At 41.5% G+C, this 15,709-nt stretch overlaps 1 protein-coding gene across 1 annotated transcript in view; it reads left to right on the top strand.

Annotated features, from left to right (window-relative positions):
• Nucleotides 1-15,709, top strand: part of LOC111864910 (metabotropic glutamate receptor 1) — a 228,313-nt gene that overhangs the window by 133,654 nt on the left and 78,950 nt on the right. The window lies entirely within an intron of this gene.

Genomic DNA, 15,709 nt, shown 5'->3' with positions numbered 1-15,709 from the left:
GACCATGTGTGTGTTTTGTTAACATAATGCACGCATCTATGTAGGGACCCTAGGTAGCTCTGTCGGTATAGTGACGGGCTACGGAGTGGACGGTCGAGGTTCGATTCCCGGCAGAGGCAAGAGATTTTTCTCTAATCTACAATGTCCAAACCAGCTGTGAGGCCTACTTAGCCGTCTATCCAAAGGGTACAAGATCTCTTTCCCTGGAAGTAAAGCGACCGGGGCGTGAAGCTGACTCATCTCCATTTAGTGCACAGGTAAAGGAAGTGGAACGGCATCTGCACTCCCCTCTGTGTCTTCATGGCGTTGTGATTAATGTATTAAGCTTAAGGACAACGTTACACTTTTCCGTATGTATGCATGTGTATTTAAATTATGTGAAATATGTTCGTATATATAGATACTGAGCTTCTCACAGCGGGACCGCATCTGTGGTCTAGTGGTCAGAATTTTACAGATCCAGAGGTCCGGGTTCGATTCCCGGCGCTATCAAATTTTCTGAGAAATAGTGGGCCTGGATCGTGGTCCACTCAGCCTCGTGAGGATAATTGAGGAGCTATTTCAAGCAGAGCCTGGGGCTCTGACGTATGCATATTTTTAGCCTACTTTCCTGCTCTTGAAAAAATAAAAGTAGGCTTGTGAAATCTCCATGCTGTCTGTGTATATTTGAATCCCCAACTATGAACTTTTGAATGTCTAAACCAATCTTTATAAAACTTGGTATGTACATCATGCCACCTGAGCCGACATATACTGTATATGTTGGAAAGAAGCGAAGGTATTGCAGATTGAACCAAAGACCACATACAGGAAATGTAAGGAATCAGCCTACATGTATCTGATAGACAAGCCGATCAGACAGTCCAGCTTGGAAATCTCTCCCGTCTGGACTACCGTTGTCACAGGAGAAAAAATCTACAACTCCGTCCAGTGTTGATTTTGTGTGAAAATTACGTTTTTATGATGGTACCATACAGAGAAATTATCTCTTTACTAATGACTCTAGCTCTGCTGTTTCGAACTGGACATGTTCAGAGTTTATATCTTGATTTAAAAGTGTAGTTTCCTGACTGAAGTATTTTGTGGTTTTCCTCAGCCCCCCAGTCAAATCTCTTGAACGCGTACTGAAATAAACCACGACCTCTTCCTTCAATACATTTTATAGCTCATTATTTAGAATCATTCATCCATTGGCCAATTGTCCTTAAATAATCAAAGAATCATTCGATGACCAGTGTCATTCAACCTCACACGTTCTCACTGTTTGACGCGGTATCGTATAACAAGAAACGGACTATGGCTACCAAATCAGCCACGAGAGCTCAGTCGCAGAAGTGTCTGGTTACAGGTCTGATGACGTGGCAGGATCAGGAACACCCATCCGTCCCCTACTTCCCTTTCAGTTTAGTTATTTAACGACGATGCCTATCACGCCTATAGAGCGTCGGATAATTAATTAATTAATTAATGTGAAGCAGCTGGTGGAAGGAGAATTTGCGGGGAAATCGAAGTGCTCGAAGAAAACTGCGTTAGTGCCATTTAGTGCACCACAAATCTTCATTCCCTGATCTGGGATGGAACCTCTGTCTCCATGGTTGGGAGCCGACGACTACCCGCCTAAATTATATTACCGACCAGTCTCCTAGTAGCAGTACGCTGACCACCAGATAGATTTTTTCAAACTTAGTATGGTAGGCATACACAAAATTGTGTCAGGCTTTTGATGTATTTTAAGGACCTTTACGCGGTACTTAAAAGTACGTCATGAATCTGTGTAAAGACCATCTTCATATTTTACATACAGCACTTCAATTATATTAAAACTCTGTCCGATCCAAAGTAATGCTATATATACCTTAAATTTTAAAATTAAGACTCGACATTCCTATCGAAAATTAAAAATTATGCCAAAATAATACAAGGGAAGATCCCCGTAAAACGTGGTTCTTGGATATTTTTGAAGTTGGCATGATGGTAGTCAGACGTTCTTCTTATTCCTAGCGTGTTGCAGGAACGTTTATGGAGGTTTACTTCTTGTAGTCATTCTAACGGTCTGCTATTGCTTGGGATTGGCCGGCTTGTAGAAAGAAATATATGAAGCTGTTCCCTCTGGTGCTAGATCCATGTGGTGGTGTGGTGCATGACTGTTATGAGTTGTTTAATAAATCCATTTGTTTTTTACGCTAATCGCACCATTTTTATGTGTAAGCACCGCATAAATGATGCAACACTACAGACAATTTAGTTTAGTTATGCAGATGCGTGGGAAAGCACTCAAACACAGTGCTAGCTGCCGTAAAGCTGAGTAAAAACAATTGTACAACAACCTTTAAACTTTAATATTTTGGAACTGACACGATACGGTTGTGAAGGGGGCCTCATGACATACCGGAAAGAACATGCAGAACTTCCGTTACGATGTGGCTTTATGTAGTTCTTAAACGTGACAAGACGTAAGTTCGTCAGTGTCGTACAGTACAAAAGGGAAGGAAGAACGCGTAAAGACATTTCAAAGCGAATACAAATATGGTCTGAGTCTTCTTCCATTTTCAGTTTATATTCTTCGTTTTAGAAGGAAACAAGACCATTTTACTCATATGTCCGTTTCTGCCCCCCCCCTCCCGCTCTTCCAGTGCCATCAGAATATCAGACAGTATTATGAAACTTTGTGTAAACTTCATGCCAGCACCTCTTCCTACGTTTCTAACATCCCAACATCGTCTGTACAGAGGTCGCTGACGTGAGATATTAAATATTAAGGTCATGGCTGTCAAATTAAAAACTTAAAGCATTAGTGGATATTACGAACAAATGTAGATCACTGAATATTATAAGTAATATTTGTAGTACCTGCCGATCACAATGGACGGGTCATCTGAGGCATGAACCATCTTCGCCCGCTCGAGCTCTGTGATCGTGGGTTTGAATCCCACCTGAGGCATGGATATTTGTGTGCGTTTATTCTGTGTTTGTGTTGTTCTGCGTGTAGGTAGCGGCCTTTCCGACGGGCCGATCTCCCGTCCAAGGAGTCCTATCGACTGTATATGATTACGAAACTGAAAAAAGCGACCAGGGCGCAACAAAGGACTGTAGACCATAGGTAAACAGATTTGTAGTACCTGCTGGCCTCACCACATGGTGTAAAGCTTTTGAAGAAAAGCAGTCACAGTAACTTATTCCATCTTGTTTATTTTAGTGATTGACAAATTTTTAGAATATTCTGTAAAGTTTAAAGTAACCATATACAAGGGCCGCGCTATAGCTCAAGAGGTTAGTCGCTGGCTTCCCACCGCGGCGGCCCGGGTTCGATCCCGGGGTCTGGTCAATTGGGATTTGTGGTGGACAAAGTGACGCTGGGGCAGGTTTTCTCCGAGTACTTCGGTTTCCCCTGCCAATCTTCATTCCACCAATTGCTCCACAATGACCCTCGCCTATCATCTGGGGCAGGTACAATAGGCCAGAAGTGGCCGCAGTACAAGGGACTTATTCCCACCCCACTAGCAATAAAGATACCATATATAAAGCAAAGAACATGCGGGCCTCCTGTCTCTAGTCCTTCATACTTATATTCACAACGGAAGTAAGAATTTTGTGCTCTGACTGTATGCAGTTTAACGCAAGATATATCGAATGTCTTGTCAGTTTATGCATGGTGTTCTGATTCACGTCATACCCTTAGCAGAAATGGAAGATAAACTGTATCTTGCGCAGTGATACACTCCAGTAGCTCGTCGCTTCGCAGACTATAATATTCTAACTCCCGTCCAAAATTAATTATACCCTCTCCAAATTCACTTCAACTTCAGTTACGTATGTCCTTCATCTGACCCACCTGATATAATTAAACATGAAGAGATCTGGGATATAACGCCACGTAGACCGTTGAAAGTCAACCGACGTTTCGGAGGAACATATCACCTCTCTCTTCAGGGTCGAAAACAAAGTCGAGAAAAATACTAGCGTGAAAGTAGAGCTTGCTTGCCACATGCTTTGACGCTGTTAAACACTCATGATAACCACCGCTATGAGAATTCCAGATCCTACATAAGTATACATGAGATTTTATATTCTCACGGCTTTGAATATTACGAGTAAGTTTACGGTATTCTGGAAAGTGACACCGTATAGTCTGATACACACCAGGATTTCAGAGGAATCTACTTACTTCTTCCTCAGAGTAGAAAAAATGACAGAAGATTGCCCTAAAATGGAGGTGATAGGTTCCTCCGAAATTTTAATAGATATCTGGCTAACTCTTTCGTGGTTTCCTTCAGTTTCCAATAACTGAATAATAATCTAATAGTAAATAACAAAATAACTAGTGGATAATAAAATTATCCAATAATTCCTCTTGTAATTACGTCTTATGTTGGGTGGGGAAATTGATCCTTGTGGTTTGAATTCTTTGTTGCGCCATAAGCAGTTAAACAAATGTTGTGGGGGGGGGGTCACTCGTGACCCGGCATCTTTGGAACCATCTTGCGAAGATGCTTGTGTGTGGCTGTCTCTGCACTACCGATGCTGAAGTTCACTTGTCACACAGAGAAACTCTGCGGTTGTGTAGAAGAAGTTTCGGAAGTTTGTTGACGTTCATGCAGTTGCCGGATGTTTGTGGCCGTTGAGAAGATTCTTTGCACTGTCGTGGCTTCCTTGGATGCATACAACTGTCTTTTCTAAATTGTATTTACTGTGTGTCTTCCTTGAGTATCTGCCACTTCTGAACATTTTCTTACCAAAATATTTATTACACATCGCTGTTCCAGCTTGTCACTGACTTCTACGGACACCATCTTGCTATAGTGATAAGAGAATCACGTAATAAGGTTATAATGAGGAGGTACATGTGGAATGACAGCAAATGAATATACAAATTGCAAATTAGCGCACATTCACGGAGGTGAAAACGAGAAGGAATGACATTTTCGAGTCAAATTTGAACCATCTACTCGTAATTATTTCTTGCCTCCTCTGAACAGTTACGTCCGTGGCTTTTCAATTCAATTCAATTCAATTCAGTTCAGTTCACTTCTTTATTATTTATCTGCCGAGTCAACAGCCGCAAGTTCAATTACAGACAGAGCACAGGGTAGATACAAGTAATTACATTATGGACAAACACTACTTAAAGTCAAAGACAAATTACAGGCAAGTACTGGAGGAAAACACAATAATTCAGAGAAGTAAAACAAACAAACAATAATAATAATAATAATAATAATTACAATTATATTATAATAACAACATAAGTAAGTCACCACGGAAGCGGCTAACAGAACAATGATTATTAAAATACGAATCTCCATGGAAATGTTTAATGGAATGTTGTTTGATCACTTTATGACCAAGTTCTATTTATTTAATTAACTTGGACAGAAGTAGCTTCGTAGTTCAGTTGTTTCCTCCTTCTCATTATTAGTAGCGTGTTAATGAACATGGTAGATGTTTAATTAAAGCGCCATTGGGACCGAAATCCGCTCATTCGAGTTGTGTTCCAGAGAGGTAAGAGTCAGCATTACCAGGCTGCCTTCAGGAGAACTGGCAGGGAACCCTCTGGCAATGAAGGCTACTTGCTGGCTTTCTTGCGTGGATCTTACGCGTGTACTCCGCCCTTTGTTCAAGACTGATTGACTAGCGGGAAGGTAAACAAGGGATACTGGGCAGGAACTAGACTTGTTGACCGTTTTCAACCTGCCTGCGAGGTAGCAAGATTAAAAGGTGTATTTGGCATACAACGGGATCAGTGAAAGAAATACGTCCCGTGCCCTCTCTTAGTTAATAGATTTTCAACAATAGAAACAATGTGCCACCATGGAAATAAAGTGACGAAAGAAGGTTCGTTTATGAACCTTTGTTATCTCTGATATTGAACTAATCCTTCCGGTCGCACTGTGGTCTTGGGGTTGACTCAGCCTCTAACAGAAATGAGTACCAGTAATTAATTAAATAATTTTCCTGGGGAGTAAAGCGCGGCCGGCGCGTAAGGCTGACAACCTTACCGCCATCTTTGAGCTGATTGTCTAGATAATGTGGGACCCTCAACGTCTCACAACCCTATGGGCCTTCACGGCCTGTTACAGGGATAGCTTCACTTTCACTTGACAGTATAGATTAATTAAGAAGAGTACAGTATCGTGGGCTATACGCCCTGTAGTTCGGAGCCCACGTGATGATATTCCGAATTTTGGGTGCCGAAAACAGACATTGATTGGATAACAAAGACACGTAGCTACATCCTTACCAATCAGCCTTTTCTTTCATGCTTAATCCATTCCTAAGAACAGGACTAACTGATAGTGCCAGGAAATTGAAATCGAACACCTATAAGCATCGGACCTCCCCTCACAATAAATCACTGTAGGTCGCGGTGCAAGGGCCGAGAAGGCCGACCCCTTATACATTCATTCATTCAACTGATAGTGTCTAATTTTTCCTGAAAAAGAAATCAGAAAGGGCTCAAAGGAACCGCACGCGGCTAACGAGACACAGTTTCTAATGTGAATTAAATATTCTGAGATAGTGTCGGCGTTTTAAAACAAATTAAAAGCCACATTTTTATCCGGAAGTTTCAGCTGTCTATGACCACACATTTCGTATCAATGGAGAAAAAAGACCGGTTAGGAAATATACGCATAGCCTACATTCCTGGTTAAACAGTAACTCATAAATGCTAATAACGTTATGTATTAGAGAGCTGGAAACGCTTTGGCGAAATATTCCTAAGAATGGGGTCTTCTTTACAAAAATGACTGTAGGTTTTGAACTCGCGATCCTCGTACAAGATAGGATGGGATGGTATAGATTGGATTGACAGCAATGGCCGTGTTGGAGTCCGTCCACCGGACCTCGAGTTTTGAGCTAACACAATATACAAATTCCTTTCTTTTGTTTCAAAGAACGGCAGAGCTTAAGGAAAAAGTGCATTGGACATAAAATATTTGTTTCATTTGCCTCTGTAACGTTCATTTGATACATTCAGTTAGAGACAGTTCGAGACACGTGCTTTCCTCACAACCGGTTTCCCTCAGGTCCACTTTAATGTCCTCCTTAATCTCCATCATGGTTTTCCGAGTTTCCAATTTCCAAAACCTTTTGCCGCTAAAATAATAGTATCAGTAACAGTATACATAGGAGCCGGGATAGCGTAGTCGGTTTGGCGACTGGTTACAGGATGGACGACCTAGTAGTCGGAGTTGGAGTCCCGGTAGGGTCAAGAATTTTCAAATTTTCTTCAAATTTTCCAAACTGGTTCTGGGATCCACCCAGACTCCTATCCAATGGGTACCGGGAGCTCTTTCCCCGGGTGTGAAGCTGACCACTCAACTCCAACTACTGCCGAGGTCAAGAAAACGTGGATCTATACATCCACTCCCCCATACGTCTTCATGGCGTAGTGCTTAATTAGTTAGCTCAGTGACAGCTTTACCTTACCCTACAGTAGACATAGCAGGAGCAATGGTGATGCTGCCAGTGTTCGTGGCTCTCAACCTAAGAGAAGACATGGAGGTCTGCATTAAGCAATGCGAACGTGTTGTGAACACGTTAATGAAACCTCGGATTCCACAAAAGTAAGGGGATTTATTGACCAGCTGAGCTATTATTAGTTTCTCAAGAAGACTTCGATGCATGGAATTATTTCTTAAGTGTTAAGTAGCAGTGGTAATAGCAGTAATAACTGAACGGAAGCACTGGTAATTTCCACCGAACCCAATATTAGACGATTCACTCGCAAGAGGCCCAGATTATTAGCTACAAATCGTGCATACATTAGCGAGAGAAATGAAACTTGGTAGCACTTCATATTCTGCAAAAGCTACCCGGTAGCTACGTGCCCGTTTCGCGCCATTTCCATGATCCCTCGTGGCATGCTGGCTGCAACATTCATGAGCACGAAGCGTTGTGTCTGCCTGAACTAAGCTTCAGCATTCCTCTACACCCGTTATCTTCCTCTGCCATGACATCTAACAACAGAGATTCTTTTCACCGGTAAATACTTAGGTAATTTATTGTTATTAATCTGTGTTCTCCTTTCAGTTATTCCCCTAGATAACTTTTGGGTTGCAGTATCTCGATCGTCAGAACCTGGCTTGCGATAATGAGTACGCATCGGCTGAAAATGAGATGGGCATTAAATTATAATGGCCCTACTTATGTATTACATTACAGCATCGCTGTACGGCTGTAGCAGACTGCAGAGTTTCTGGGCGCCAGCGACTTGCGTATCCAAATCGACAACGGTGACGTGGCAAAATAATGGTCAGCTGAAGACTGTAGACAGTGGTAGCGAAATCGATCTCGGAATTCGTGCCAGAAAAGACAATTATCCACCCCTTCAAACATGGAAACTCCGTCAGTGAGAGCGGATCGAACGAAACTTCTAAAGATACGCAACAGCTCAGGAAGTAAAGCCTTTGGTGACTCGCTGGAAGACCTCAGCTCTACTCCCGTCAAGGACAGCAATACCTTCTTCCAATATGTAGTCCAGATCAGCTCTGTGACACACTAAACTTCGTGTCATGGGGGAGGGTACATTCCTCATATATAAAGAAGCAGGAGCGTGAAGCTGACTGATCGTCCTCATAGGGCCGAGAATTGCAATCCGGTTCTGCTTCCTCATGTCGGTGCATTCGAAGAATGGGCTGAGGGCCGCAGAACTAGGATCCCATGCCTGGAAAGTCAGTCAGTAAATCTTGGTGTCGAGCCCCATCTGGGGCTCATGACCAGATATTTATTACTGTTTGGTATTTACGATCTTGTTTTTGTGGGGCGCCCTCTCTAACGAGAGGACGGGTCTGCCTTTTGTATATGCTGCTGGCCCTTGCCAGTGCAGTCTTTCTCTGCTCCGAGTCTCTTGGGACTCGCGACCATATTTTACTGTCTCAGATTTGAGCCTTCCCTTTTCGTCGCCTCCTACGACTCGCAGGGTCACGGTGGAGGTATTCGACCCCGCCTCCACACGGGGATCCTGGAAAGTGTAGCTATTTCTCTCTTATATACCATGACCAGACAGCCTGGAAATCAAGTCTGTCCCCTATTTATACGGATGCATTTACTTGGGTAAGTCTGACCAGTGACAGCCATTATTGCCAAAGTCCAGCTCTACATTCGGTATACGCCTTCAAGTCGGGGATCTTAGGCATAGTGCCAGCTGAGTAAAATCTTCATCTTATTCTGTAGACGTGAAAAGTAAGGTAAAGTTGTCCCTGTGCTTAACTAATAAACACTACACCATGAAGGCGTATAGGGGAGTGGATGCATATATCCGCATTTTCTTGACTTCGGCACTAGTTGGAGGTGAGTTACAAGACTAATGCAAATGTACTGTGTTTTAGAAATTAATTCCGTTCTGCATCTTTATTGAAGTTCATTTTAGTAAGAAAGGCTTTCTCAAACTAATTGCTTGAACTTCCCTCGGTTTATTGTACCTCAGGTCTTAAGAAATCCCAGTTTCACATCTCTTGCTGAGCAAGTGCTCTACGAAACGTGGGCAACGAGCGGATATAACATCTCTCCCCGCTTCACAGAATTCGACCATTTTACGGATCAGTTGACCCTCCCACTCACCTGTTCCTCGCTTTGAGAGATCGAGAGCAGGTATCGCGTAGTTGTTACTTAGTGAGGAACTTTGCAGGGTTTAGTGTATACATGCAGACATTTTATAAATGACAACTTCATAATAAAATGATCAATGAGTGCGATTTAATTTTTTTAATTTTATTACAATCTAAGCTGCCTTGCTTTGTCTTTGAGTTTGATTCCATCTTTACTCTTTCTTCTTTTGTAATTGGCCTTTGGGTTGTTCTCTAACAACGCGGGTATATAAAAGATGGGATTGAATTTTATTTTCATATATTTTAATTAAATATTGATATATTTAAAACTTTTAATTGTACGCTGCCGTATTTTATAGTAGCCATTGCTCTTTCAGTCAATAAAATACTAATTGCATTCATTGTAAATTCATATATTTAATTTTCTCACCTAATGAACTTAGGTTTTTTTGATATAATGATGTTATCATTAACATTCAAATGATATAAAGTGTCGTGTTTTTTATTTTTACGTGTGTTTTGTTCCTTTTTCTTTACTCATGCTTACTTTGTAACTGTCCCTTGGGCTTTTATCACGTAAATAAATAATAATTAAATCAGTCGAATTGAAAAGAATTTGAGATGAATTAGCTGTTTACAGTTTCGGAGGAAAACCTCCAAAAACCTCAATCCAGATATCCTAGTTTCTAACTTTCACTCCCTCGAATAAGAAATAGGACGGTTAATCTCTCAATCCAGCAAACCTGCGCTAACTAACTCCGCAGAACTGCGCACCTCCTGAGAAGCCGCCAGTCGCTCAGCCACTCAAGAATTTCCCAAAATTTTATGGAACCTGAAAGTTTATTATCGCGTTCACAAGATCCCTCCGCGGGTTCCTACCCGGAGCCAGATCAATCTAATCCATACCAGCCATCCTATCTCTTTAAGTTCCATTTTAATATTATCAACCGGCCTGTGTACGTATAGGTCTTCCTAGCAGTTTTTCCTTTTCTCTTTCCCATCAGAATCCTACTTGCATCCAGCTTCCCCATTCATGCTACATGATCTGCCTATCTCATCATCCTTAATTTCATCATTCTAATTATAACTGGATAAAAGTACAAGTTATGAGGCTCCTCATTATTCAGGATTCCTCAACATGCTATCACTTCGTCCCTATTCGGTCCAAATATTCTTCTCAGCGCCTTGTTTCCCTTCACCTTCAGTCTATGTTCCTCCCTTAATATCAGATACTTAGTTTAACACCCGTACAGATCCACGGGAAAAATAATAGTTTTCTGTATTATATTTTTTTAAGGTTTTATGTTTTATACATCAGACGTGAAGACAAAATATTCTGCACTAGAATGGTAGCAAACATTACTCGAATTCAGTCTCCTCAACACTTCGCGGACCGGCGATTTAAGTATTTAAATCACCCTGGGGACCGGCATTAGCGAAAAGCATGATATCATGCGACCGGTCCTTTATGTGTTTCCTCCTGAATCAAATTTTGATTTGTTACTGTCGTTCCCAAGTATTTGAACTGTACCACATTTTCGAAGTACCTGTTAGCTATCTTTATATTATAATGGTGCGCGTAGTGACGAGACGACAACATATACTTAGTTTTCACCCTGTTTACTTCTGGACCAACCTCCTTCCTAGCGTAAATCTGCGCATGCTTATAATTCTGCCGGAGTGGAGGAAGGACATACTAGGGAGCACAGCGCTCTGGTTTCTGACGAGGGATGCAGTTCTGTATTTCATAGAGTACCATGTGGGCTCAAGAATAAATGCTGTTCCATGTTGCGAGAAATTCCTCCCCCACTTCCCACAGTCAAAAGTAGCTGAACTTTCTCAAACTTTATCACACTTAATAACATGAAATCCCCACACAAACTGTGATGAAAACTGCCACTTGTGTCTTGAGTTCTTCACACAGGAATCTACCGGTCACAGCATTCGAAATTTTGCTGCCGGCTTGACATCGTAGAATTAGGCAATAAATTAATATTTGCAGGTCATGGTTACATTTTCTTTACCAGATAATATGCTGAGATACCTTTTTATGTCCACTATATGAACTGAAGCAAAAGTAAGGTTACGTTGTCCCTATCCTTAAATAATTAAACATTACGCCATGAAGACCAATGGTGGAATGGATGTAGGTTATTGGTCAGCTTCACGCTTTGGCAGCTTTACCCCAGGGGAAAGAGCCACTGTACCCATTTGCTAGGAGGCTGGATGAACCCTAGAGCAGGTCTGGACAACATGGAGAAAAGAAGTATGTGACTCCTGCTATGAATTGAACTCCAGCCTCCTGCCCCTAGCCCGTCCATATATGTACTAAAGAGTAGCAGAAATTAATTTCAGTTCAATAGAAACCAAAGAAGAGTTTGCCACATTTTCCTTCCCAAAATTGTACAGCACTAGGAGCTCCTTGGTTCGCCTTTTTTTGTTGCAACGGTCCTCCGGGGATTGGATGTAAACATAGATGGAAGTTGGTACTGAACTGGATCTTCGAGAAAGAATGCATTAGGATGGAGATTGGAATGAACTTCCTGAGGATAGGGTCCGATGAGAGATTTTGGGAACACGGTAATTTACATCTGCGGTTTTATGGCATAAATTTCTCGATCAGCTTAGTGACTACAAATTTCCGAAGAAGACTTTTGCACCATGAAGTTAGCTGGTCGTTTCGTGACCGTACAGTATGACTTAGGAATGCTAAATCCTGGCCATCAGCCTGTCCGCGTGTTCTGGAGAGAGAGCCTCGCTAAGTCACCTGAAGCTGTAGCAAGGTTTAAAGTGGACTATATGGCAATTAGCATGTGTCAGTTCAGCAAGCCAGATTACTATGTCACTAGGACATTCGGAATTAGGGGCCGTCAGATTTGGGGAAATTGCCACGCTGAAAAGCTATCACCAAAATATTCATACTTTCCTCCTTATCGTTAATCAGTGTTAGGACTAGTTCATTACACAGTGTATCTGTTTCCATGTTATCCTTTTTTTTATTTACTCGTAATTCGCCACACTCGGTGAACTTCTCGTAATTTCAACCGATAATTTAATAAAAATTTTGGTTCAATACGAGATCTTCTCCTCTGTCAATTCATCTACAAGCTCTGCAAGATTTAATTTTCGCAACACCCTCTATCCTCAAAAGTTGGCACTAACTTCGGGGACAAGCGGCGGTCGCTCGGTCGGTATAGCTCTTGCGGACTAAAAGCCACGGAGTTTAGTTTCGTTTTCGTTTTTTCCCATCAACTCTTAGGTCTATGTGTTGATCTCAGCTTCCTTGCCTGCACACACAGCTGCCTGAAAGTGCGAAATCAAGCTTAATTCTGTATCAACCGTATGCGCTCTCGGAAGAGAACCTAGCGCATGCGTGAATGGGGAGAAGGAAACCTTCCTGGCCTATTTCAAGGTACAGTGTCGTAATTGGTAAAATGAGAGCCAGAGGATAGGGATTAGTGCTCCGGCTTCTTTTATGGAAGGTCTGGGGCGCGGGGCTGGTCATTCTGACTAAGACTTTCCAAAGTCGTTCTTGGTATTTACAGGCCAATTCTGTGATTCTGTCTTAAAACAGGCCAAGACAGATTCTGCATTCAGCGCCCCTCACTCACGGCCATTTACCACCTGCCATATGTAGACTGTATAATTGACGAAACTTTGTTAAATAAATCGAGACTTGAACTGAACAATAAACATCGGTCAGTCTTAATGTTACTGCCAAATCTAGAACAGTTTCTCTCGCTCCTTTTCTTTATTTCTCCTTTTGTTTTCGTTTACTTTTTCCATTTTTCTCTCTTCTCTCTTTGCTCTCTTTTATTTCATTCTTCATTTTTACTACTCTTTATTATCCATTTCTACTCCACTTTTTACTATTATTATTTATCTCATTTTTATCGCCTTCTTTCCGTATTTTTCTCTTAATTTCTTTACTCTTACTCTCTTTTTATCTATGCATTTTCTCTATTTTTACTCTCATTATTCTCTTATTTCTCTCTCTCCTCTCTGTTTCTTTTTTATTTCCTTATTTCTTTCTTACCTCTCTGTTTCTTTCTTTTCTCTCTCTCTCTCTCTTCTAGCCTTCCTTCTCTCGTACTTTATTTTAGTATTTGTTGCTTTATCTTTTTTCCATATTTTATTCCTAATTCTTTCTCTCTTTCCAAGTCTTTCATCGGTTCTTCTTCGTTTTCCTTCTGTTTATTTACCCCTCTTTCTTTCCTTTCCCATCCCCATTTTCTATTTCTCCGTCTCTCTCTCTGTCTGTCTGACTTCGCGACGACTGTAGCGTTCCCGCAAATTTAATTTATGTCTGTCGGGTACTGCGGCTTGCGGGGTAAGAAGCCTTAGTCTTCTGCGCCGACCCTTGGCGCACAACAGTTTTTTACTGTCGTCGTTAATTTACTAGAAATAGTCAGGCTAAAGTGAAAGTGTAGGTGATGTGCTGGTCTCTCACACGGCGGCAAAGTACTGAGATACACACCATTTCAGTTTGATATGAAAAATCAGCACACAAATGCAAATCGATTTCCAATGTCCGGTGAGGCAGACATAGCGCCTCGCACTTCTGCAACGCGCGCCGCAAGACCCCAGAGCGGAAACCAACCTTTTCCAACTTTCTTTATCCGTTTACTCTGTCTCTGAAATATCGATGAAGTCAACTTGCTGTATTCGACAGGCAAGAAGAACCTAGTTAAAATGTCTCCTGTACCTAGACATGAAGCCATGATGGCGCGTGCAGGTACGTCTCAACGCATTGCACTAGATAGAGCTCAGCGGGGATTTCACGCACCAGCAAAAGTCTGCATGCTCCATATACGTGTATGTAGGAGACAAGGTGAGGAGAGGGACTTCAGGTGGCGCGATATACTTACGAAGTTTGATGAAAATCTGTACAAGCGCCCAAGCGAATTTAGTGTTTTACATAAAGATTTGAGAGGTTTCAGTGTTGGTATTACTAATTCGAGGGATTTATAAAGTATGTCGTTGAGATAGATTCAGGTGGTAAGATATGAGTACGAGATATTATGATGATCGGTTCAGGCTTTCGAACAATATTAATTTTATCATCTAAACAGTTTGAGGGGCTGCAGAGGTGTATGATGTATACCACTGAGTTGCTCTCAGATTTCATTATATACATTCGGCTTTTCATGAAGATCGGTTCAGGTATTCGAGACAGTTTGAGAGCTTGCAATGTTGGTATTACTGAAGGGTGGGAATCTATGACGTATGTCGTTCAGATGGGGACGGGAGGCATATACAAAATTTCATGAAGATTGGTATAGGCATTCTAGTAATGATAAGGTTTTGCTTTAGAAATCTGAGAGGCTGTAATGTTGGTATTATCGATACACTTAACACATTTCGTGATGATCACTTTGGGCGTTCAAGTAATAATAAACGTCTATGCGTAGGATCTTGGGAGGCTGCAATGTTGGTATTACTTAGGAGACCTGTTTTTAGGTATATCGTTCAGATGAGTTCAGGTGGCGTGATATACATACCAGGTTTCATGAAGATTGGTACTGGTTTTCGAGCAATATTAAGGATTAACTTCAGCAATCTGAGATGTGTCAATGTTGGTATTACTGATGGGAAGTATTTGTGAAGTACATAATTAAAAGTATTGAAAAGTTTTTAGGCGGGATAAATATACAGACACACAAACAGAAAGGTGATCACATAAGCTTACTTTTATTTTCTATAATGACAATAGGCTAAAAATCAGTTCTGTCTCACAGACTACATAATGTGTCTCCATTACAAGGACGAACTGGTTAATGCTGTTCAGAGAAATAATTGGTGTTTATGTAAGATTTGAGGTTTTCACGGCGATGACTATGAAGAAAGCAGTCTTCTGGGATGTGGCACCGTGTATATGTGGTGTTAACCGAGGTTTCGGAGGAACGTATCGCCTCCATCTTAAGGGTAGAAGAAAAAATATAAGAAATACGCAGGCGAAGAGACCGTGAGAACCGGCACTAGCAGATACAGCGATACATTCTTTCGAAACGTCGGTTAACACCACATATACACGGTGCCACATCCCAGAAAACTGCTTTGTTCAATTGGTGTTTATTTGGAGAATCAAGAGGTTCCATGTTTGTATGGGCAAAATGTACTGCCCCTGAATGAATAAGGTGTTATTCCAGAATTTTCGTGGA

This window comes from Cryptotermes secundus, unplaced genomic scaffold (genome assembly GCF_002891405.2).
Source record: "Cryptotermes secundus unplaced genomic scaffold, Csec_1.0 scaffold62, whole genome shotgun sequence".
NCBI classification, from domain to species: Eukaryota; Metazoa; Arthropoda; class Insecta; order Blattodea; family Kalotermitidae; genus Cryptotermes; species Cryptotermes secundus.
This window is presented reverse-complemented; position numbering and strand designations above follow the sequence as displayed.